General features: G+C 41.4%; 1 long non-coding RNA gene across 1 annotated transcript in view; it reads left to right on the forward strand.

Moving 5' to 3' along the window:
* The window catches only part of LOC140524184 (uncharacterized), a 39,743-nt gene extending 15,245 nt beyond the window's left edge, over positions 1–24,498 (forward strand). Inside the window, exons 2-4 of the long non-coding RNA XR_011973594.1 lie at positions 22,851–22,989; positions 23,221–23,301; positions 23,905–24,498. This is a non-coding gene — a long non-coding RNA (uncharacterized lncRNA). The remainder of the gene's footprint in view (positions 1–22,850; positions 22,990–23,220; positions 23,302–23,904) is intronic.
* The last annotated feature ends 1,819 nt before the right edge of the window (positions 24,499–26,317 follow it).

Consider the following 26,317-nt stretch of genomic DNA (forward strand, 5'->3'; position numbering starts at 1 on the left):
CCATAACAAATAAGCACCATCAAGCCGTACAAATACAAAGTCTAAGGGGCCTTTCAGCTCTAAATCTATGATGCTGCACTGTCTGTCAGTGGAGGTGAACGATCAGTACAGTTTGAGGAGGGAGGCAAAAGGAGAGGTAGAAAGGTCCAATTTTTTGATTACACTGCTAGGTAGTATAATGAATAAAGTGATGGACCTGGAGTTGGTCCATAGGTCAATAAACATTTATTCAGGAAGACCTGATTTAACATCTGACCTCAGAAACCTAGTAGTGGGGTGACCATGGGCACATCCCTTACATTCTCCAAGGCTTGGGGTGACCATGGGCACATCCCTTACATTCTCCAAGGCTCAGTTTCCTCATTTGTAGAACAATAGACATAATAATAGCACCTATATCACAGGGTTGTTAGATCCCTATATAAATACTAGCTAGAGAGAAGACAGAAGAATTTCAAACTTCTAGAGCAGGAGTTCTTAACCTGGACTCCATGGATACATTTTACAGAGTCTATGAACTTGGATGGAATAAAAATGATGTCTTTTTTTTCCCTCACTGATCTTGAATTGGAATTTAACATTTCCTTCAGTAATTTAAAAATGTTATTTTGAGTTGTCTATAGTCTTTGCTAGACTGCCAAAGAGGTCTGTGACACACAAAAAGTGAAGAACTCTGTTCTAGATCATAGAAGATGAAAAAATCAGATCATTGTCATCCCTGTAAGTGGAAAAGCTGAGGAGAAATTGTGGGTCTTGGGAGGTGAAGCGAGGTCCCCTCACACGACAACAAGGATACTTGAAGGGATATCAGCATGGACGCTGAAGTTGCCAGGCAGGAGGGACAGCATCTACATTGAAGTTTCCAAGTAGAGCGGTAGGAATCAGGATGAAGAAGACTGAACTGCTTGAGAAAACTAGAATGACTTGGGAGGCAGAAGATGCCAGCAGCAAGAATCTGGATTAGGTAGCAGAGACAAGCAGTGAAACTCAGAGGAGAGTGGAGTGTGGGAGGCAGAAGTGGGGGATGGCAGTGAGGAACAAGGATGTAGCTGCTGCTCATCCTCTTGGCCCAGCCTATTGGGGGGCAAGAAAGAAGGTGAACCGAGTGTGAGACAGCCGGAAGGAATGCAGTGTCTCCTCAGGGAAGCTAAATTTCCATGAATATCCGAAGTAAAAGAGGCATGGTAGGAAAAATTCGAGATGGCTCAGTGGAGGGGGAGGGAGAAGCTGGAGAGGGATTTAGGATGCGCAGGCTGGGGTGGATGGGAAAGTGGCAGTGATTAGTGGTAGTAGAGACAGGGGAATTTTGCTTAGGCAATTCTGAATCACAGGGATTAGGAGGAAGAGCTGGGAGGTTACTAGCCAAAGAGAACAAACCATATGATTGGGACTCTGCCCCAAGCGTCCTCTGATGACCTTTGAGGGTAACTCGTTCCCTCTCAAACTGCTGGGTTAGATAACAGAAAGATAAGGTCAGGCATCTGGGTGATCAGATTCCCTGGGGGGCTGACAATTTACATTCATCACTAGTTTGGCTTGTGTTAAGATGGAAGGAAATTGTTCAAGTCAACCAGAAGATACTATGTACAAGCCACAAATGTTAGACTCCAGATCCATCCTAAAATCTAAGTCTCTAGCCCTGGGCAGGGGCCTAAGGCATTGTGGTTCAGTGGAAAGAGGCCTAATGATTCAGTATCTGGTCCTCATTGGTGAGAGGCCATGGAAGGTTAGGGAAGGCTGAAGCACTGTGGCAGTGACTCAGAACCAAGTCTCTGTCCCCTCCAGGGGCAATAAGTTCCCATGGGACAGAGAGAGCCTCCAAATTCAATTACTGAACCAGAAGTGGGCTGGAATCCCCACCCTCATTAGTAAGTGATGGCCGCTCTGTGGCTATAGAAAGGATTGTTGCTTGTCAGACCTCATTCAGATACAGCCAAGGGGAAAAGGACAAGAAAGGTCATGCATAGTGACAAAAATAATGACAGTTATTTGACAATAACCTAAAGATTTGAAAAGCACTCTCTATCCATTATCTCATCTGCTGATCCTCACAACAGCCTCTCGATGGAGCATCTTATAGATGATGGAACATGCCTGGCTCATACAGCTAGAGTCAGTGTGCAAACGCAGGTGTTCCTACCTCCTATCCCAGCACTTTCCCCACTAAACCCCAATGCTTCTCATAGTAAGGTCATTGTAGATCCAGTCTCTGGATCCTTGGTGGGTAAGATATAAGTAGCATGGGGGTATATGGAGAATCAAAGATCTAGGGATGGAAGGGACCTCAGAGACTGTGTAATCCAACCTCCATATTTTATAGGTAGGGAAACTGAGGCACAGAACCATGAAGAGTTAACTCAAGTGAAGAAGAACAGCAACAATTGTTGTCTCCCCTTCCCCCATTTTTCTTTGTATTTATATTTATGACTCTTCTGGGGGGTAATGGAGGACCACTGGAATAGCCAATGGTTATTCTAGCGATTCAGGGCAGAGTCAACATCCCAACAAGTTTCTTCTGTCCATTGCTTTGGATATCTTTCTCCAGCTCTACTCTACTCCCTGACTACATCTTTGTTAGAGTTATCTTCATGTCAGAAATTCATTCCTGAGAGTTTCCTGTTCTTCCAGATCCAACTTTCTCTACAGAATTTTAATCCATGGAATCCTCCATATCCCATAACTCATAATTTTGTCATGTATCTCAAGATGGCCAGTGAGCTCCAAAAGGCCTGCCCTTCTCATGTCCCATGCCTTAGTTACTAAGCCCCCCACCCAAACTCCAGCAAAGCCTCATCCAAGAGAACAGATCAGTCAAGTATACAGCTGTCATCACAACACATCATCACAGATTCTCAGTTTAGAGAGAGAAGGAACTGAGAAGCCATCCAGACCAAGAAACTGAAGCACAAAGAGATGAAAGTGTCCTTCCTCAGAGTCAATGACCAAAGTCAGAATTCGAACCCAGGTGTTTCTAACTCCAAGTCTGGCATCCTATCCATTATACCACATTGCCTCTGGTTTACTCTCTAGCTCTTTACTGTGCCTTCAAACTTCCAACAGCTTGCAGTACGCCCCACTGCACAGACTCTCCCCAGGGACACATGTGACACAGGATAACACAAGCATACATGGGAAACTAGCCAAGTAACTAGGTTTCCCAGAGTTATCCTCCTCTGCCCCCACAGGGGTCTCACGTGGTTCTCCTGCTCTCCCTCCTTCTTGACAATACTGTATAGTGAGAGAGCCAGAGTAGAAACGTGACTAAAAGCGTGCCCTACTCTGCTTTACTGGGTCATCTAAAGGCAGCCTCAGAGAAAGAAAATGACGGGTGCCTTGATCAGGAAGATGCACCACAGCTGCTGCTTTTTAGCTCCACGTCGCCCAGGGCCTCCTGATGGGATAACAACCCTCCCTCGCAATAGTCGACTCTCCAAAATTACCTCTGCTCCCCCCAGGTTCCCCCATCTCTCTTCCCATAAAAATTCCTATTCCTTCAGGATTTCAGGTAGAGATTAAGAGGAAAGCAACATGATTAAACTAATTAGGAGTGACTAATAGTTAGTTTAGTCTCTTGATAAGTATTTGTACTCAAAAAAGAAAACTACTCTTACTGAATTTCTTTTTGGTAGAATTTCAATCAATATGGGAAAAATATATTTTTCAGAGGGTAGAGGGTAGAGGAGGCCCTTCCAAGGTCTACTAGGCCTATCTGGTACACTCCTGATTTCCCAAAAGAACATAGGTTTTCACAAAAATTAAACAAAAAGAAGCTGGTGTAGAGATAGGATTATTTTTGTGAAGATTTATTCACCTTTATATGGGTTTTCAAAGACAGAGGGAAAAGCAAGGAAGAATGTACCCAAACCTATTATCTTAGCAGCATTAAATAAGGCAAGAAAGGCCCAAAGGGAGCTGTGCATGGAAGCACCTTCTGGGGCTGCATGGAAGACATTTTCTACTGAGACAGGGGGCTATGTGATAAGATGGTGACATAGCTGTACAATCTGCCCAAGAGAGACAGAGAACTTAAGGCCAGTTCAATTCAACACTCATTTATCAAGGACCAGATACCGCGTACAGCACCAGGGATTGTTATTCAGTTATGTCTGACTCTCATGACTCAAATTTGGGGTTTTCTTGGCAAAGTGGTTTGGAGTGGTTTGCCTTTTCCTTCTCCACCTCATTTTACAGATGAGGCAAAGAGGGTTAAGTGACTTGCCCAGGGTCACACAGCTAGTAAGTATATGAGGCCATATTTGAATTCAGGAAGATGCGTCTTCCTGACTCCTGGCCTGGCACTCTATCCACTTCATCAGCTAGCTGCCCCATGCACTACTTTTGGATATACGAAACCAAAAACAAAGCACTTCCTGCCCTTGAGAAGTTGACTTTCTATTGGAATTGAAAGAGAGCCCAGTGGAACTGCCCAGTGACCAGGGTAGAATGCTGGATGGACGAATCCAGCTAAGCAGAGAGCCCATCCAGGAGTCAGACCCAGATCTGATTTCAGTTCCAGCATTCTTTCCACGACACCAAACAGCCTCTAATTATAATATAGGTAGCTTCCATTTATAAAGCACTCACATGGCAGAGAAAGCATTTTATATCCACCATCTCATTTAAAACCAGAGGTGTTATTATTGTTCACATTGTACAGGTAATGGCCTAATTCACTATCACAAAAATATCAGTCTGGGAGGGGAAGACGCTCAAAGTTTCTGGTCTAAAGATAAAACACTTTTAAACAATCAAAACCTGAACGATGCCATTGGGCCTCTTCAAGGACAGGATTAACAACAGGTAAGGAAACTGAGGCCCAGAAAGATTAAGTGACTCATACAGCTGGTTAGTGTTAGAGATGGGATGTAAATCCAAATGGACTCTAGTGCAAGGAGGGGAACCTGTGGCCTCGAGGCCACAGGTGGTCTTTGGAGTCCTCAAGTGTGACCCTCACCACTTGAGGACCTAGAGAATCACATGTGACCTTTGAAGTCCTCAAGCGCAGCCCTGACCACTTGAGGACCTAGAGTGCCACATGTGGCCTCAGGGCCAAAAGTTTCCCCCCCTCACTGGTCTGGTGCTATCCACTTCCCCCAAGTAATTCATGTTAATAGATGCTAAACCACTGGGCAGCATAGAACTGGGCGTTGACTTGTTGATGAAGTGAAACCCAGTGCTAGTTAGTGTCTCTTTCAGTCCTTAAGTAAGGAAGGTCCAAGGTAGGAAGTCAGCAGGCGCCATTGCTATCAGCCAGCATAGCCACTAATGTGATCATGTAGATGAATGCTCAGGCTGTAGCCAGCCGCATCTGCAATAGGAAACTACAGAGCTAGAGAAACAGGAACCCATTTCCTCTGGGCTGGACAAGCTCTAAGTCATCACTTCTTACCAAGGGAATGACAGAAGTCACTGCTCATTTTAACCCAGCTTATCTGTAGCTCTCTGTACATGGCTCAGTCATTAAGTGACAACAGCTCTCCATGGAATGAGGACTATCTCAATGCATTAGTCCCAAATAAGTGATTTCACTCTTCTTTCCCCAGGATGAAAAGGCACAGAAAACCTCTTGGCCAACTGAGACAAAGCTTCAGAGGGTAGCAGCCCCAGACTCTAATAGGGAAATAAATGAAGACAGGAACTTTGGGAGTTAACACTGGAAGGGGCCCTTTGAATACAGCTACATCCGTCCCTTCTTTTTATAGATCAGGAAACTTGAAGATGATAGAAATTGAGACTTGTTAAAACTATGCAGCCATAACTATTTTTCTTCACTATGGGGTCAATAGAATTCTGGACTAGAGGGGAGGTTCTAAACATTCTATCCTTTATCCAGAAATAAGTGGGATGTAAAACTAAAATACACCTTTTTTTTTTTAATGTTACAGAGCAAACTGGACCTGAGTCCAGGTTTTCTGTCTGTATCTGCTGAAGTTCACTTTCTCCTCAATAGGATGCACCAAGGATAAGACAGTCATACCTATTTAATGGGGTCCCTGCTGTCTCTTTCTGTGGATGAGAGTGGGAAGATGTTTTTGCCCAGAACTTTAATGATTATAGAAAAGAATGGATTAACTGAACCCTGTACCTGTATCAGCCACTCTAAAATACACTTAACTTTCACTTGAAAAAAAATCCAGCGCAAGATCATAAGGTTCTGCCTCTGACAATAAGCTGCCAGAATCCATCCTCCCTGCCCCCATTTTTAACCCCTCATCTGGGTATCTCCAAGTAGACTCAGTTAATTCTCCAGACATCCCAGCACCATTGAACCTATTCTGCTTTCTCTGATGTTCACACTCTCAATTGCATTGATTGAGGCATCCCTTAAGGTTTTTTAACAGGATTTCAACACTATAAAGGTTTTGTGGAGGGCGGGGGAAGCAGGGAGCAGGAATAGAAGCCCTTCCAAACCCCTGGAGATGGTCATGCTCTCATTCTCCTTAGGGGGCTCAACCTGCCCCCCCTCTAATTGCAGAAATCTCCAGGGTGCTTATTTCTTTATCCTAGTGCCCTGGGCAATATCAGCTGCTCCTGGGAATCCAATTACCTGTGATGTACAGCTCTTCTGGTCTACCCTCTCAGCTCAGTTCCATCTAACAAATACAAGGATGGAGTTTTTCATCTTCTCTCTGTGACTATTTCCATGCCTGTTCCTTGTCACAGTGACTAATGTCATCATTTCGATAATATCCTGAGGAAGCTAGGAGCAGTCTTCTCTGGTCTTAATTCATAGGAGCAGCCTATGGTCAAAAAACCCACCACTTTGGCATATATAACATAAGGAGCTGTAAGTATGATATTAGTGCAAAGAATATTGGTTCTGAAGTCAGAAACTGTTGTTTTTCACTCGTGTCCAACTCTTTGTGATCTCATTTTGGGATTTTCTTGGCAAAAAATACTGGAGTGATTTGTTATCTCCTTCACAGAGTTCAATGATTTGCCCAGAATTATACAACTAGTAAATGTCTAAGGTTGGATTTGAACTCAGGAAGGTGAGTCTTCCTGAGTCCAGACCTGGCACTCTATCTACTGTACCACCATGATACCTCTAGAAGAGTTTATGGTATAACTTAGACAATTGAAGACAATCACCAAAGGAAGTTAAAAAGCAGGGAGAAGACCACAGAGGGGAGTCAGCAATCTGACTTGGGAGCATAATGTTCATGAAGTTGAAGCCACCAAGAGAAGTTGATGGGAAATGAAGATCATTTAATCTTCACAGCCCTGAACATATGTTATCTCATTCAGACTTGTAAGGTAGGTACCATTATTATCCCCAAGCAAATGTGTACAAATAGATTATGTACAGGATAAATAAAAAATAATTAAGAGAGGCTGGGACAGGATTTCTATAGAAGATGGGATTTTAATTGGGACTTAAAGGAAGGCGGGGAAGTCAGGAGGCAGTTGAGGTAGGAGAACATTCCAGGCATGGGGGACAGCCAGAGACAATGCCCAGAATTGAGAAAGAGAGTGCTGTTCATGGAACAGCAATTAGGTCTCTTGACTATATGCCCAGTAAGTACTCTTTTAAAAAAAAATCTATGCACATATAATAAAAACCTTTATTCAAGCCACCAGTTTCAATATTTTACCCAATGAATACTTTTATTGTCTTAGCCATAACAGGCAGATTTGGTTTTTTTCTGATTTATTTTTCCTTTTCTTTAAAAAAAAGCTTATTAATAACTTATTCAACAAACAAAGCATTTTAATATATAAACAGAAAAGAGTGTTGTGTATGTAGCTATGAACTCCTTTCATGTGTGTTTTTTTTTGTTTACATTCAGTCTTCAGAGATCCTTGTTTGTTTCTGTCTGAACTTGTTTTATTTTATGAATTTAAAAATATTTTATTGATTTTTTTTCCCATTCCTATCACTATTCAGTTCCACATCCAATTGAATTCCTCCCTTAAAACAGCAAAGTATAGTCAGGCTAGACATATCTACCTCTATAGTTCATTATGTCTTTGATAAGAGGAGGAAGGAGTGTTTCATCCTTAGTCTTCCAAAGCCATGTTTATTGTTTTGAAATCTTTCAGAGTTGTTTTCTTTTACATCATTGCTTTCGTTATAAGGATTCTTTTTATAAGGCTACTCACTAAAGCCGTTCCCTACTTGTTCTCCCAGTTCACTCTACATCGGTTCATACCAGTCTTTCCAAGTTTCTCTGAATCCTTCATTTTTATCTATTGTAGTACAATAATATACCATTATATTGACACACCACTTTCAGCTATTCAACGAATCCACTTTGGTTCCAGTTCTTTGCCATAACAAAAAATGCTGCTGTAAATACATATTATGCCAAGCTATATATTATATGTGTATATTTGTGCGTATGAATGTAACCTCTGTCCCAAAGTCCTTTGGTATGGGCTTCTCTTCTTATCGGTGGAGATGAAAACCTTGCCCTGTAGGAGGGATGGGGCAGAATTAGTGATAGGCAAGACCTTGATTTCTCAGCCTGTCTACCTTTCTTGCCCCTCAATACTGATACACACACACTTACATTCAGATATCTTTTTCATATATATATGTATATATATGTAAATAAATATAAGTGTATATATGTATGCACATATACACACACACACATACATATTTATTTATATTTGGGTCCTTTCCCTCTATCTTTGACTGCTTTGGGATATATGCTTAGTAAGGAAATCATTGGGTCAAAAACCATTCACTGTTTAGTCACCTTTGGGGGTATAATTCCAAATTGTTATCCAGAATAGTTGGACTAAGCCATAACCCCATGAATAGCATGTTACTATCCCTATTCTCCCACATTAAGGAAGGAATTAAGAGAGGCTGGGACAGGCTTCTTGTAGAATCTGGGATTTTAGTGGGGACTTAAAGTTTTTTGTCGTTTTTGTCCATCCAAGAGGAGTGAGGTAGAATCTCAGAATTATTTTATGTTTCTTCTATTATTACTGATTTCGAACAATCAGTAATTGAACCAACCAGTATTTATTAAATGCTTACCTAAGTGCCAAGAAGCATGTTAAGGGTTATGCTAAGAGCCTTTTTCCATGTGGTTGTTGATAGCTGGCATTTCTTAATATGAAAATTTGTTCATATTCTTTGACTTCCTATGGATTAAGGACTGGCTATCATTCTTCCATGTTTGTATCAGTTCACTATATATCTTAAATAGAAGTCTTTTTATCACTGAATTCAGCACACTTTCCATTACATCATATCTCTTGACTCTGAGATTTGACTCTCAGAACTTCATCCAAAGTTCATCTTTAATTGGAGGCAGTCCAGTAGGCCTGTTCAAGAAAAACACAGCTGGACTTGGGCATGGGGGAAAGCGTAGAGGACAGTGTGATCCAGGGATGCTGGGAAATCTCTCCATATTGCCTCTATCCAGCCAGGGTCTCAGGGAACAGCAGAGGTAAAGTATAGGCTGATTTCATGAACGCTTCTAAGTGGACCTGCATGGATGGAGAATGAATGAACAAATGAATGAAAAAGCATTTAATAAAGGCTGACTAGATTCAAAACACTGGGACTATAAACTGAAAAGCAAGAAAATTTCTGCCCTTAAGGAGACTACATTCTAAGAGAGGGTGTCAAAACCTATAGAATGATACTGAGAGGCATAGGGCAAAAGGAAAGTGTAGGGTGTTCCATGCATCAAGCTGGCCTTTCTGTCACTGTAAAACAGAGATAATATATTGAGAAATTGGAGGCAAAGGCCAGGCAAGGCAGTGGGTGTAGCGGGGCAGCACAAACCAGCAGTCAGGCCCTGGGTATGACCCTTTTATTGAGAGAAACAACTAAGGACGGGTTAGCTGTCTTCAAGTATTTGAAGACAAGGGGGTTAGACATTTTCTGCTTGGCTGCAGAAAAGAGGAATTAAGAGAAATAGATGGAAAGATGGATGCTAGGAAAAAAAATTACTAAGAATCCTAACTTTAAAAAATGGAATGAGTTGTTTTGGGAGGTAGCAAGTTCCCAATGGAATAGAATGGAATGGAGAACCTGTAGCATTGTGCTATAGGCTGAGAACACAATTAAGTGAAGTAGTCTCTGCTCTTGGGAAGCTCCCATCCTAATTGGGAGAGACAACACATGTGGGACATGGTTGGAAAGACCTGAGGCTCTTCATGGTACAGTAGCAGGGCCTATGACAAGGCTCTGGGATCATTTAGGATGTTTGGTGAGGAAGGCAGGATCCTGACAATTTCTGGGTAGAGTCCCTAGGTTTACAGAAAGTCTTCAAGTGGAAGATGAATGGCCACTCAGGGATGTTATAGAAGGACTTCGCATTCAGACATGGACAGACCTAGATAATCTCTGAGGTCCCTTCTGACTTGGAGATTCTGTGATTTTATGGTAAGCAACAATTCCTGGTTGCCCTTCTCCTGGGAATCGTCTTAGTCTGATATTTGTAGCCCAGAGATGTCCTATGGGTTTTTCTACTTTGCCCACTACCTGAGATCTTATGTACCTTAAACTTTGTATCCCTGAGAATACTCCAAGCCATCTCTCTGCCCTGCAAAGCCTCCCTTTGCAAGGATAGAGGGATTCTTGGTGTTTAGGGATTGGGTACTTGACCACCAGGTGGGGCTGCCAGGCTGGCTCTGCCACTGGGATTGGGCACTCTTGACCACCCAGTGGGTTCCCCAAGCTGAAATTGCTACCAGGATTGGGTACTCTTGACCAACCAGTGGGGTTCCCCAAGCTGAATCTGCCACTGGCCGTATATGTGGGAAGGTTCAAGGAGAACAATGCGCCAGGATGGCAGTCAGGAGCAGATATACTATATCCACATGGAAATCTGATTTCTTTTACTCTGTCAATGATACTCTGCATGTGTGGGCAGAACTGCGTGAAATGCGGATGATGTTCCACAGTCCTTTAAATCACTGTCCTTTCTGTTTTTACTTCTGTGAACTCTGAGGCACAATAGAGGATCTACACTTGGTACAGTGGAAAGTGCTCTAGGTTTGGAGTCAGAGATTCCAAGTTGGAACCCTTACTTTGCTTCTTACTGCCTGTGTGACCTTGGGTTAGTTACTTAAAGCCCCTGGGCTCCAGCTTCCTCATTTCTAAAATGTGATGTTGGACCAGATTACCTCAAAGGTCCTTTCCAGCTCAGATCTATGACCCTAAAATTGGATAAATGAACAATATGGATGAGGGTGTGGGAGGGGAGAATGGTCTTAGGTAGATTAAAATCACCACATCCATGTTCTATCATGTATCCAGAATTCTTTATGCCTGGCCTTGTTCCATTCCCCATATAAATCCTGCTGAGGTCACTACTGCATCCCCAGGGGGAAGGGGTGAGGATCCTGATTTCTGTCTGGAGCCTCTTCTGGCCCAGAAGTGAGGGGAGAGTAGTCAGAATCTCTGTGATAAAATGCTTTCATCCTTCTCGACCTGTAGTGGTCCAAGTAAAATCAATAGTTTCATCCTGAGGGAAAACGATGTAAACAAAGGTGCAAGGCCTGGTAACGGTTGCTAGGAGGCCTGGTGGCCGGGTGGCTGTGGGGAGGTCACATGTCATAGAAAGGGCTAATTGCCAGCAATGAATCTTCCACTCCTTCACTCTCTCTTTTTCTCTCTCCTTCATCTTCTTTCCCCTCCCACTTCTCTCTCTTCCTTTCTCCCTTTCTCTCTCTCTCTCTTCCATGCTCTCTCCCTTTGCCCTCACTCATTATTTCTCTCTCTTTCCCTCTCCTCTTCTTTCTTTCTCCTTCCTCCTCTTCCTCTTTTTCTTTCTTCCTCTTGTGCTCACTCACCCTCGCCTTCTTTCCTTCTTTCTCTCTCTTCCCCTCTCTATCCCTTCTTCCTCTCACCCTCTCTCATTTTCCCTCCCCCTTCTTCTCCAGCTCATTCTCCCTCTCCCATTCTCTCCTCTTTCTTCTTTATATATGACTCATTGCAATATAGCCAGGGTAGGCTGACACCTCCAATACTTAATGAGGCTTTAACTTTGAATTGTCCTTTCGCCTCTTCTCATCTGAGCCTCAGCACAATGCTTGAGGATGGGGTATCTTCACTCAGTGGTGTAGTGGACAGAGCACTGGACCTGGAATCAGGAAGATCTGAATTCAAATTCAAATTCAAATCGAGCCTTAGATACTTACTAGCTATGTGACCCTGGGCGAGCCAATTAACCCTGGTTACCTCAGTTTTCTCATCTGTAAAATGAGCTAGAAAAGGAAATGGCAAATCACTCTAGTCTCTTTGCCAAGAAAACCCCAAATAGAGTCATGAAGAGCTGGACATGACTGAAAAAAAATGAGTGAATTGAATCATCATTGAACAGGTGAGGAAACTGAGGCACAAATTGGTCAAGCGACTTGCCTGAGGTCATATAGCCACATAGCCACAGACAAATTCTGGTCTAGAGTGCTCCTGCCTATTGATTTCTAGTCTAGAGCCTTTGAAGTCATTCACCTACAATGTGCTTTGCAGGCTAAATTAACTTAGTGAGACTCTGGACTCATTCTTTCAGAGCAAGCCTAGCTACCTCTCCTCCTTCTAAGGTCCTTGTCAGGGTTTGGAGGTATCACTTCTCTGATGCTCTCCTCACAGGGTCAACAGACTGAAACTGGTTACAGAATGTCTGCACATGCTCCAAATTAGGGGAACAGGGCACTTCTATTACATATCATACGACCTTTCTAGAAGCAGACTCCCCAGGCTCTTCAGGGATCGGTCTCTGTTACATGAATAAATAGTTTCTTGCCCATAACTCCAGCATAGCATCATGCTACCTGATATCTCCTCTCAAGTTCATCTCTAATTCCTTCTGGTAGCTTTGGAGGGAGCCTTGAGGGACAGGAGGCTGGTTCAATAACATACAGGTTCTAGAAGGCCCCACTTAGTTGGAAAGGTTCTAAGGACAGACCTAGTAATGGACAGAGTGTCTACCTTCTAAGGACCATCCTAGCTAAGTACCAGGTTGGCCGCAGGGTAATGACTTTTTTTTTTTTGGCCACAGCAGCATTCAACAACCATCTATTAACTTATAGGTAAGTTGCAATCAACCTTGATGAGGTAAACACCCACACCAATGAAATAACAGATTCTTAGAATATTGAAGAAGCAATCATGTTAATGTTTATAGGTCTATCTATGGCGATTTCTATTTATTAAAGACCTACTTCCTCTAAAAAATTTTTTTAATAAATTTTATTGATATCTTTTTTTGTTTTTACATCATTTGCATTTCTTTTTTCTCCCACTTTTTTATTCTGACCTTAAACATAAGCTATATAAAATAGAACAAGAAGAAAGGATTGTACATGAAAATGTGAATCTCTCATTTACAATTAAGTTCCTATTATGCACCAGGCATATAGTAGGCAGAAGGCAACGAAAACAGTTCCTACCTCAATGGAGCTTCTAGTCTCTAGAGGGAAAAAAGCACAGACATAAATAACAATAATATGCCACATTACATGAGTGTATAACCAGATCCTGATGAGTATGAATAATCAATCCCATGAAGTGGGATTTACACTGCCTATTTCCATTGGGCTGGAACTAATTACCATATTTTACATAATTATCAATTAAAATAGTACAAATTCAAATATGTATAACCATTTCATGGGCGCTAATTAGGACCTAGCTGTTGAGAGGTGCAAAATAAACTTCTAGGCAAGGTCTGAGAGGAAAGGACGTTACCAACTTTGGGCGAGGAAAGAGGCCATTTGCTTCAGGATCTAAAGGAGGGTAGGAGCTCTCAGCAGATGCAATTTCCATCATTAGGTATGAAAATGCCTACAAACATTTTTCTTTTTTTTTCTTTAAAGGTTAAAATTCCCATATGCTGTTTAAAATCTTGAATTATGTTACTGTGCCATGAGGATTAATTATGTAGTAAGTACATAGCTGTAAGAAATAAAAATCCTAAAAGATGAGTTGCTTTATCTATGTTATTTCTCCTCTCATCATAACAAATAAAATCCATATGCCCCTTGGGATGTGTTATAATTTCTCCTTCATTAGTTAGCTATGCTCATCCAGTAATGTCTCATTAAAGTAAGTTCAGAAAAAAAATTCAGGGAAAGTCTGATGATAGAGCAGGAGATCTGAAGCAGCAAGATAAGCTTGAGGTCCAGTTCTTAGATTTACTAGCTATGTAACCATGGGTCAGCCAGTCACTTATATGAACCTTAATTCTCTCTCTCTCTCTAAGGATTTCTTAACCTATTTTTTGTATCATGGACCCTTTTGGAAGTCTGAAGAAAACCTATAGATCCTTTCTCAAGATAATGTTCTTTAAAAAACCTAAGATTAAGCCAATTATCAAAATATTTTTTAAAAAAGTTCATGGACCCCCCAAATTAAGAATTTTTTGTCTAGATCTATGGTATATACAACCTTCTATACACATATAAACACACACATGTATACATACATGTATGTGTCTACTAACATATATTTATAGCTATACACACATAAATATATGGTAAACAGGTGACCAAAGACAGACAGCAATAGGCTTGGTATCAAGGATGTTTGTTGCACCTTGCTTCCCAAGTGCAGAGTCTGTTTTGTTTCTGCCTTGGTATATTCCCCAAACTGTGCCTGTTTTCCCCAAACTGTTCTAGTGCCTAGAACACAGCAGGTGCTTAATAAATACTTGCTGAATTTCATTAATAAATCCTTGTTGCATGAACTGAGACAGAGGCAATGCAAAGAGTGCTGGATTTGGTTTAAATTCTGGCTCTTCCACTAATTAGTTGTGTGACCTTGGGCAAATCACTTACCGGCTCTCTGCCTCAGTTGCTTCATCTGCAAAATGAGAGAGTGAGATCAAAGGCTCTCTGAGGTTCCTTCCTCCTCGCAGTCAGGGACTTCTAAAAAATAAGGCTACCCACTAAAACCATTCCCTGAGTAATCTAGAACTTCTCTTTAGAGGCACCAGGATTTTTTCAGTAAATATAGGGAAAAGACTTGGGGGAGGAAGGTAGCACAGGGGATTGAAGGCTGGGTCTAGAAATCAGGAGGACCTGAGTTCATATTTGAACTCCAACACTTACTAGCTGTGTGACTTTGAACAAGTCACCTAACCTCTGTATGCCTCAATTTTCTTAACTGTAAAATGGGGATAATAGTAATACTTACTTCCCAGAGTTTTTGCAAGTATCAGATGAGATGATATTGTGAAGTGCTTACCACAGTGCCTATCACATAGTAGGTAGGTCTTATATAAATGCTAGCTATTATTATCAGACCATCCAACATAGTGCTTTATAATCTGGACCACACAGAATGCGCCTTATTCCGGATAACTCACCAGAATAATGCTTCCTTTTTGTCAGCACTCTGGATTTTTTTTTTTGTTCCTAGTGAACTTTTATTGCTCCATTAAAGTAATTTTAAGTAAAACGGAGGGTAGAATAATTTATAAGAGCTGCCCTGGTAATCGGGACTGCTTTCAGCTGCAATTACGATCATGTTTTCTTTTCCTGCTCAGATCAGGCAAAAAAAAAAAAAAACCCTGAATCAATTTCAGGAGATGGATTCTACTGCTAATGTAAAATGTGCTGGCTTCTAGTCAAACGGATGGAGTCAGAGTAGATCAGAATGGCTTTGTTCTCCAGACAAATGAACACATATAGACAGCAGACAGTTCCTACTCCCTACTACATCCTGACACTGGAGTGTATCGGAGAGAGGAAAGCCAACCTTATCATACGGAAATGTCTATATAAATACATAGGCAAGAATCACCTAGGAGAGCCACTATAAGGTACCAGTGATATGCCGGAGCTTTCGTTTATTGTACATAAAATAGATTGCTAACAATGCCATGCTCCTTGCTTAGAGAGAAGAAATAAAAATATTTTCATAGAAGTTAAAATTGAAAGGAACTTTAAAGATCATTCAGTCCAATCCCTTTTTTCAAGAGAGGAAACTGAGGCCTATAGAGGTAAAGGGACTTATTCAAGGTCAAGTTAACAAGCACTTATTTTCTGTAATTTTTCATTGATATCTTTTGCTTTTAAATCATCTGTGGTTCTCCCAGAGAGCCATCATTTTTAACAAAGAATTTTTAAAAGAGCGGTTTAGCAAAACTTATCAATACATCTAAAGAGTCTGGCATGCAACGTTCTACACCCATAGTCCCCCACCTGTTGGAAGGGGTGCTTTCTCATACCTCTTCTTTGGGCCCAAGGTTTAACGATACTTTATAAACCAGGCACTGTGCTAGGCGTATTTGCTCAGAGAATACAGAGACAAAACCCCAATGTCCTAACCCTTTTACCAAGGAGACTACAAGTACTCATAAGTATATGGAAATATATGTTAAATAAGAACAAATACAGTATGTGCAAAATTTATTGGGGGAAGAAGAGGCACTAGCAGATGGGGGCAAGGGGCATCAGGAAAGGCCTCAGGTTGAAGATGGTGCTTTAGCAGAGTTTTAGAGGAAAGTAGAGATTTTTAGAGGCAAAGGTGAGGAGGGAGCATGTTACAGCAAGGGGAACACATAAAAGTCATAGGATCATGAATTTCGGGCTGGGAAGAATCTTAAGGGCCAAAGAGTGCAGCTTCCCTTGTTTTACAGATGAAGATTGTGAGGCCCAGAGATTTGTGGTCACATATCTAGTAAGTGATAGAGCTAGGAAGTGATAGAACCAGGTCCTCTTATTTTGTTTCCAGCACACTTTCTGTTGTGCTAAGTCACATTCATGCAGATTATAGGGAGCAGAGCCAGGATGTGAATAGTCCTCTGAAGCAGGCACACTTCTCACTCTGCTATGGAACCCCATATGCAGACATAAAAGCTCTGCCTCTCCTGGGGCTGGCTTCTGTAAGTGTTCTTGTAGTCAAGATTTCTTTTATCCCAGTTACCTTCTGTTGTTCAGTTGTGTCTGACTCTTTGTGAACCAATTTGGAGTTTTCTTGGTAAAGATACTGGAGTAATTTGCCATTTCCTTCTCCAACTCATTTTACAAAAGAGGAAACTGAGGCAAACAGAGTTAAGTGACTTGCCCAGGGTTACATAGCTGCTAAGTGTCTGAGGCCAGATTTGAACTCAAGAAGATGAGATTTCCTGACTCCAGGTACTCCATCCACTTTACCATCTAGCTGCCCTATCCCAATTTACTACAAAGCAGATTTAAGTAAATGGTTTTTGTTTGTGTGTGTGTGTGTGTGTGTGTGTGTGTGTGTGTGTATGTGTGTGTGTACACTCAGTCATGTTTAATACAACGAAAGGTTCTCCAGTCTTAGAATCAGAATGCAAGGGTTTAGAGCCTGACTGACACATCCTATCATGACTTTGGGCAAGTCGCCTACATCTCTCCCAGTCTCAATATCCTCCATCTGTAAAAAGGGAACCATAATACTTTCACTCCCTACAACACTGTGTGTTGTTCCAAAGCAATACTTCATAAGCTGGAAAGAGCTCTAGAAATGTAAGTTTCTTAAGGTTAAGCCATTGACAGAAGTTTTCAGACTGGTACTTATGGGGTTAATTCCTACAGCACAGACCCCAGTGGTAGCCAACAAAAGTAGCAGCAGAGTGAATGCATCACTAATAGGCTTTGAGCCCAAAGCAAGGGAACCAGGGCTCTGGAGTCTACAGCCACAAGCCCTCTCCGGTGATTCCCCCTTCTTCTGGAACGACTCTTGCACACCAGTACAAGACAGGGGGCTGAGGTCTGAGGACATCCTGGGAATGAAGATACTCACCAGGCGTTTCCTGGAGCCACCTGGGAAATCAACAAATGCTACAAATCAGGGCTTGATTTATTGTTTTATTGATTGTCTAGACTTAAGAAAGGGATGAAAAATGTTAATAATAACGCAGATTAAATTTAAAAATTAGTCTTGCCTATTTTGTTTCCTAGAGATGGTTGTGAAATATTTACTGGCATTCTGCTCATGCCCATGCATGTGATGTACACTCATGTACGGCTTGTTCACAGGTACTTACTTCCAGGAATCCTGACCCTCATCAAACTCCCTGATCCCACCCCCATGTTCCCACCCTTCCATTCCACAGAGTGGAAAACACAGGATTCCTTTGTTCTTAACCATGGTAGTGGAAAAGCAAAAACGATGATTTCTGAGTCATATTCATTGGACCTGGAGCTAAGGAGGGTCCTTAGAGACCATCTGTCGAATCTCCTCCTTTTATAGATGATGAAGCTGAAGCCTACAGGGCTATCATGACATAGCCCACATAGGGGACTTTGGGGCAGAGCCAGATTTTTTTTCTTTTACTCAAAATTCAATATCCTTTTTACAAGATCACACTGTCCTTTATAGATCTTCTCAACCAATGTTCTTAACCTCTTTTGTGGTATGGATCCTCTGAGCAGTCTGATGAAGCCTATGGACCCCTTCTCAGCATAATACTTTTAAGTGCATAAAATAAAACACATTGGATTACAAAGAAGATCAATTATGTTAAAATACAGTCAAAGGTGCCTCAAATAAGAGTGTAGATAGCTTTTATATAGTGCCTACCATATGCCAGACACTGTGCTAAACACTTTACAATTATCTCTTTTGATTGTCACAACAGACTCTGGAGGGAAGTAATATTATTACCCCAGTTTTACAGATGGGGAAACTGAAGCATATTGAGGTTAAGTAGCTTGCCTGGATCACACAGTTAATAAGTGTCTGAAGTCAGTTTTGAATTCAGGTCTTCCTGACTCCAAGCCCTGAGCTCTAACCACCTAGCTACCTTAAAATACTAGATATTATTATGATTAGCCTAGTTACAAGTCCTCCAGTTTGGTGATGACTTCATTCTCTGGACCTTTTACTTCACTCCTGGTGAGCTTAGGCAATTCTTAGAGCAATACAGGGGTGTACCGTAAATGTTTAACAGCTAGGATCTCAGGAGAGAAAAGGTATGTTCACACACTTTCAAGTTTAATTTTCATTATTAACACTTTCTTAAGACAATCCACAAAACTGCAAATCAGTCCCAGCTTTAGTGAAAGCTGGTTTCTGAGGTATAAATGTTTATGCTAAAAATTTAACAATCCATCAGTTGAATAGCACATTCCTAAAATTAGTTACTAAAAAAAAAGTTCACAGACTCCAGGTTCAGAACACCTTACTAAACAGTGGTCTATATTTTCTCCCCTGAAATAATCTATGTAGTGAAATGAATGGTCTTCACAGGACAGTATCATGACATCACAGACTTCAAGGGTTGAACTTTACTGTAAGAATCACCCAGGACAATTCTTTCTTTTTACAGATGAAGAAACTGATTTTGGGTTAAGTCTTATTTCACCTCCCTGGGTTTCAGTTTTATTGGTAACTAGATTTGGACAAGATCAATGATTTCCAACCCTTTTTAGTATAAAAATAGCTTCTCCTCCTCAATTTCACAGACTCCCATAGGACGGTGTCATTAGATTGAGAAAATATACAGTGACTAAAAATGATATTAATTTAGTCATATTTTTAAATAAATTTCTATTTTATTAACTACAAAAGCTTCTATAGCAAATAATAATCCATAAACATGTGAGACACATTTTGTTGACAGAAGATATGCATAAGAATCCTTTTCCAAGGACCACCATGATCCCACAAAACTTTGGGACCAGAGAAGTAGGGAATATATCAGAGGCAGGAGGTTTCTGGAGAGAGGGACCTAAAAGAGGGGGTAAAAAAAACAGGAAGACTCATCATTCCCTGCCCCCTAAGCAACAATGTCTAAAAGCCCTTGGGTTCCACTCTGTCACTGTGCCACATGGAATGGTGATGAGCCAGGCTTTGGTTTGAGTGCTGAAGGCATGGAGCCAGCACAGAAGAAAGTAGCTTCTGCATTCAGCTGGCGGTAACCAGTGCCAGTGCAGGTTCCAAGCTGGAGCACCCACCCCTAAATTCATTGTCCATGTCTCTCCTGCAGCAAAAAACCCAGATTTGCCCAATCTGAACCCAGGACCTAGAGTCCTCAACAGTGCTACATCAGACACTAAACCTAACACCCTGAACAGTGACTGATCTCCAGCTGTCTCTGCTATGATGGGAGGTGATGGTGATCTGCCTCCACAACCCACACTCCCACCGAGAGGATCAGTCACTTGGGGAGTAGAGACCAGGAACTCTCCTTCCTAAGCTAAAACTTTATTGTTTATTTTGCCTTTTATTTCTAGGAAATGCTTTTGACTTTGAAATTCTCTTGATGTAGTAAGAGAAATTACATCAGTAATATTGATAGCTAACATTTATACAGCACTTTAAGATTTGAAAAGCACGCTACAAATATGATCTCACATGATCCTCACAACAACCCTGTGAATAGGTGGTATTATTACCCCCATTTTACAGCTGAGGAAACTGAGGCAGCGGTAATTGATTTGCCCAGGGTCACTGAGCTAGTAAATATTTGGGGCCAGATTCAAAGTCAGGTCTACCTGACTCTCGAGTCCTGCATTTTATCCACTGTGTCACTTAGGGGCCTTTAACATTGGTTGGGTTTTGTAAACTGTGTTCTCTCCTTCTGTTCTTGTGGAAAAGATGCAGAGAGTAAGCTAGAAGGATAATACAACTAAATAGGATTTGGAATTGATTGAATGGCTAAATCCCAAAGAGAATCATTAATGGTTTGATAGGAGCTTGGAAGGAGGTCTGCAGTGGAGTGCCAAAGGGATACGTGCTTGGCTCAGTTCTATTTTATATATATATACACACATATATATATTTATATCCATATCTATATATCCATATTTTTATCAAAGACTCTATAAAGACATAGATGGCAAGCTTATCAAGTTTTCAGATGAAACAAATTTGGGATGGATAGCTATTACACTGAGTGACAGCAGAAGGCTTCAAAGAGCCTTTGACATTTAGGATGTTGAATGGAATTCAAGAAAACAGCATTAATTGGGATAAAAGTTAAGTCTGATGCCTGGGTTTAAAAAAATTAACTTTACAAATAAAAAATGTGAGAGATGAGGTGTGGAGGTTTTATGGACTTCAGAGTCAGCATGGGGCAATAGGGTGAAAGGGCAACCAATAATGCTGATGAGATCCTGGGCTGCATTAGCTACAGTGTAGCTTCCAGGAATAAGGAAGTGATAGTCCCCCTGCACTCTGCCTTACTTAGAGCACATCTGGAAACATGTGTGCCACAATTTAGGTGCCACAGTTTAGGAAGGACACTGATTATTAGCTGGAGAATGTCCAGAGGAGGGCAACTAAGATGGTGGGAGCCTTGAGTTCATGCCATATGAGATTGTGAGGTGTATATATATATCTAGATATCTAGATATATATACATATATATACGTATATATGTATGTATTCACACACACATAAATATACATAGACACATACATATGTGCATATATATGTGTGTATGTGTGTTTATATACATTCACATATCTACATCTATAGCTTATATATACATATATAGCTTATATATACACATGTCTACATATATATACCATATATAATATACATATCTACTTAGATACATATACATGCACATTTTGGTGTGCATATGTACATATATGTACACCTACATGTATGCATGTACACACATGTAGGGAGAACATGTGTTTACCATGTGCCTGGGCATTGTGCTAAGCACTGGAAATATTTATTTTTACAAGTAAGCAAGACAGTCCCTTCTCTTAAGGAGCTCACACTCTAATGGAGGAGTTGAAATATTAAGAGAGGCTACCTTTCCACCCTCTGCCTGGGCCTCTGGGGATGACTCTACCTTGAGGCCGACTCAATAATTGATAAGTCCCTCCCTGGAAACACCTCCCTGGAAGCATGAGAGGGCCCTACTAACTCCCTGACATAGTCTACCACCAACCACACTGGTAGACTCCACCTTGGTGCCAGTTTCTTGGACCCAGCCTGCCCAAGTAACTAGAATAATGGGTGAAAATTGCAAAGAAGTAAATTTAGGCTTAATGGAAGGAAAACGCTTCCTAACAATTAGAATTATCTCAAAGTGGAATGGATTGTCTTCACAGATAGTTGTTTTGCCCTCATTGGAAGTCTTCAAGCAAGGCTGTATGACTGTTTGGTGTGTTGTAGAGGGAATTTTTGTTCAGGTCTAGGTTGGATAGAATGCATGGAGGTGATCAGGGCAGATGAAAGCTCCTTGGGGACTGGCTTGCTGGCTTGCTGGCTTGTATTTGTAGCCTCAGCACAGCCTGGCACAAAATAAACACTTAATAAAAGGGATGATCTTCAGGGAGGACTTTGCCTTTGGGACTTGGTTTTTCCCTGCAAAGGGTGTGGAGCACACACATTAACAATCTTCAAGAGAGGATTGAAGATTTCTCTTTAAAGCTTTTGGGGGTCAGAGACATCCTTTGTGCTGGACCTATTGAAAAAAAAGATGGGGCAGGAGTTGATTCTTCTTTTTTATTATCATTATTTTTAAAAGTTCCTTGAGGACAGAGACTGTTTCATGTTGATTTTTATATCTCTGGTACTCAGTATAGTACCTGACACATCTTAGGTGTTTAATAAATGCTATTAATTGGTTGGTAAAATATAAACTGAGCAGCGAGGAGACACAATGGATACAGTGTGGAGCCTGAGTGTGGAAGACCTGAATTAAAATCTGGCTTCAGATAATGATGAGCTATGTGACCCTGGGCAAGTCACTTAACCCTGTTTCCCTCAGTTTCTTCCTCTATAAAATGAACTAAAGAAGGAAGTGGCAAACTACTTAAATATCTTTGCCAATAAAACCCCAAATGGGGTCATAAAAAGTCAGACATGACTGAAAATGATTAAACAACAACAAAACATAAATTCCTTGAGGGCAGGGACTTTTGACTTCTTATCTAGTGTCTAGTACAGGGCTTGGCACATAGTAGGTACTTACTAACTGCTTGTTGGTGGATTGATTTTACAGGTGGTACAGAGAGTTCAGAAGGAGTCCACTGGATTATTGGTGTGTGGGGAATGAGAGGGGAGACCTGCCATGGACATGACATCACATCTCCTGCAAGAAATAATTTATTCTCTGCATGGAGACTCACATGGATTCAAAGGTTAGGTTTTCATATGGATCCATCCCTGCCCTGTTCCATGGATTCTCAGGAATGTTTTAGAACTAACAGTGCCTTGGATAGAAATGGTTGCTATTTTATAATCTGGGAGATTTATTTTTCATTAACTTGCCCCAGTTACTTTCCCTACTTACAAATAATTCAGAGACCCACTGGACTGGAGCCTACTATATGGAAACCTAACACTTCTGACCTGACCTGTTCATTTTTCAGAGAGACCCAGAGAGAACTGAGTATGGACAGAGAACAGAGACTTAGAAGCAGATTGTTGTCCAAGGAGAGGCCTGCACACAGGTACTATCCCATCCTCAGTCCCCAAGCAGATAGTCTTTTGGTCCAGGAGATGATGGCAGCCAGGTAGTGGTGAAGAGGGTTGAGTTCCTGAACCTTCACTTCCTTAACCCAGTCTGAGTTCCTAGCCCAAGCCCTGGAGAACTGGTGGCAGAATCATATTGCAACATTATGAACTCTCACTCACCCTCCCAAGAGGAGCATTCTTGGATTCCAAGTTCCTGCCCTTTCCCTCCTAAGATGTGCAGAGGCAGCCACATAAGCTCTTTGCTTGAGAGACAACAGTTATGGAGAGATGAACCATGTGGCTAAGTGGTAGGAGTCGCTAAATTTCCTGTCTTCTGTAGAGGCAACCAGGTGGTATGATTGAGTTCTAGGCCTGGTCAGGAAAATCAGAGTGCAAATCCAGCCTCAGAGACTTATTACCCGTGTGACTCTGGGTCGAAAACGGACTGCCTTGATTTTCTCAGCTGTTAAATGAGGATATAATAGCACTTACATCCCAGGGTGGTTGTGAGACTCAAATGAGATATTATTTGTAAAGGACTTAACATAGTGTTTGGCACATAGTATTTAATAAAAGTTTCTTCCCTCCTTTCTCTTTAGGAGTGTCAAAAATTCCTGAAACAACCTTCTGGATAGAGTGGGGAGGATTGGTTGGACGATGTTGAGATCCTGGAAAGTTCTGGGACCTGACCTTCTAAAGAGAAGAGGAGGAGGAGGGTCTAGTGGTACCAGTCTTAGAGAGAGAGTTCACATGTGACACTTCCCAGTGCATGCTCCTCACCTCCATTCATTGTGGTAGCAACGAGGAGCTAGCCATCATGTGGAAGAGGAAAAAATACCTTTTGCCTTCCATTATAGCCACGAGTCATTGGAATGGTGTGAGTTCAGTGGGGAAAGGGTGACCTCTTCAGCAGCCCCAAGTTCTTTTTCTTTCCAGGGGAGTTCAAGCCCTCAAGTTTATGTTTTAAACCTTTGTGCTGTCCCTGGAGTAAAGGTGGGACTCATTAGAATGTCAAGGGTGTTGTCTCTTTAACAAACCTAGTTACATTTCCATTGTAAGAGAATGGCTAAATAGCTATGACTAGGGGTACAGTGTAGCATCCTGGTGAGGTGGGACTCACTGGAGGGGGCTACTGCTAATCGTAAATCTTTTGCATCTTCTGTGGAATGAAATAAAGACTGATCTGTGTCTTATCGCTTCATGCCTGAACTGTTGTAATAGGCTTTGTCTCAAGTCTCTCCACTCCAATCCATCCTTCACTCAGCCATCAAAGCCATCTGTCACTCCCCTACTTAATGAGCCCCAGTAGCTCCCTATTATCTCCACGATCAAATATGAAAATCTATTTGACTTTTAAAGTCCTTCAGAACCTAGGACCTTCCCACATGTCCAGTCTTCTTACACCTGACTCCCCTCCATGAGATCGAGGGATCTTCTTGCTCTTCCTTACGGCGAGACATTCCATCTTCTGCCTACTCTTCCTCTAACTCCCTCCCCCCTCATCTATATCTCCTAGTGTTCTGGACTTCCTTTGGTCCCAGCTAAAATCCCACCTTCCTGAGCTCCTTAATGCTGGTGTCTTCCCTCTATGATCATTTCCAACTTATCCTGTGTCTGTCTGTCTATCTATCTATCTTATCTCATCTATCTGTCTATCTATCTATCTATCTATCTATCTATCTATCTATCTATCTCATCTATCTATTCTATCCATCTATCTCTTTAGTGTCTGAAATGGGATTTATATCTATATATCTATATAGCTTATTTGTGCATAGCTGTTCTCATATTATCTCCCCCATTAGACTGTGAGCTCTTTGAAAGCAAGGACTGGGGGATTTTTGTTTGTTTCAGCCTTTCTTCGTATCCCCAATACTTAGTACAGTGCCTACTTAGCACACAGTGTTATTGTTGCTGGTGGTAGTGTCTCAATTTACTCTTATCTGAGTCTTTCTGACTCCCTTTGGGTTTTTCTTGGCAGGGATACTGGAATGGCTTGCCATTTCCTTCTCCAGTTCATTTTACAGGTGAGGAAACTGAGGCCAACAAGGTTAAGTGACTTGTCCAGGGTCACATAGCTTGAAAGTACATGAGGCTGGAATTGAACTCTGGTCCTCTTGACTCTAGGCCCAGCACTCTAGCCACTTCACCATCTAGGTACCCCTAGCACAAAGAAGGTGTTTAATAAAAGCTTGTCGGCTTAATTTGACTTGCCTAAAATGCCTTGTTACCTTCCATGTTTGTGTGGGAGGTGAGGACAATTTTATCCATATCTGTAGAGATCTCAACATGACTTTTGTTGAAGTTATAGTCTGAGATTTTCTAGTAGAAATTCCTTTCGAGGGCCAGTGGAGCCAAAGAGTTATGATTTTAAGATTCACCCCCAAGATTGAACCTGGTCCATGGAAGCCCAGAGGCACTGCGTGATAGACAGTAGAAAACAATGTAAAATGTTTTATAATTGTAAAAAGATAAAAGAATATAAGCTATTAAAACAACACAAAGCCCTTGCATTCAAGCTGCTCCTTTTTTCCCTTCCCTCAAAAGTTCAAAACATTTTTATATACACAACCATAGATTTTGAGTTGGAAAGGGCCTTTGATGTCATCTTGCCCAATCTCCTGATTTTATAGTTGAGTGAACTGAGACCCTGTTGAGATTAAACAACTTGCCCGGAATCACATGCTTTTTTTTCATATTTGTTGTTTCATAGAGATATCCCTCCTGATTACTAGAGAGCAGAGAATGATTTTCCCAGCTAGCATCCTCAATAAGACGCTTCCTTGAAGGGCAAAAGATAGGATGACAAATGGAGCCTAAAATCGTACAACAGACACGTTTTCATCTAGCACTTCATTTTCTCATCATTTTATTGCTTGAATTGCCAGACACTCTGCATTTTAAATTGTTTATAGACATAAAATTTGTCAGCCGGATGAACACCCTCATTTTTTTACAAAGCCCTGAAGGCCTAAAGGAAAGGAGTCACTTTTTAAATCCACTCAAGGGGAA

Source organism: Notamacropus eugenii, chromosome 2 (genome assembly GCF_028372415.1).
Source record: "Notamacropus eugenii isolate mMacEug1 chromosome 2, mMacEug1.pri_v2, whole genome shotgun sequence".
NCBI classification, from domain to species: domain Eukaryota; kingdom Metazoa; phylum Chordata; class Mammalia; order Diprotodontia; family Macropodidae; genus Notamacropus; species Notamacropus eugenii.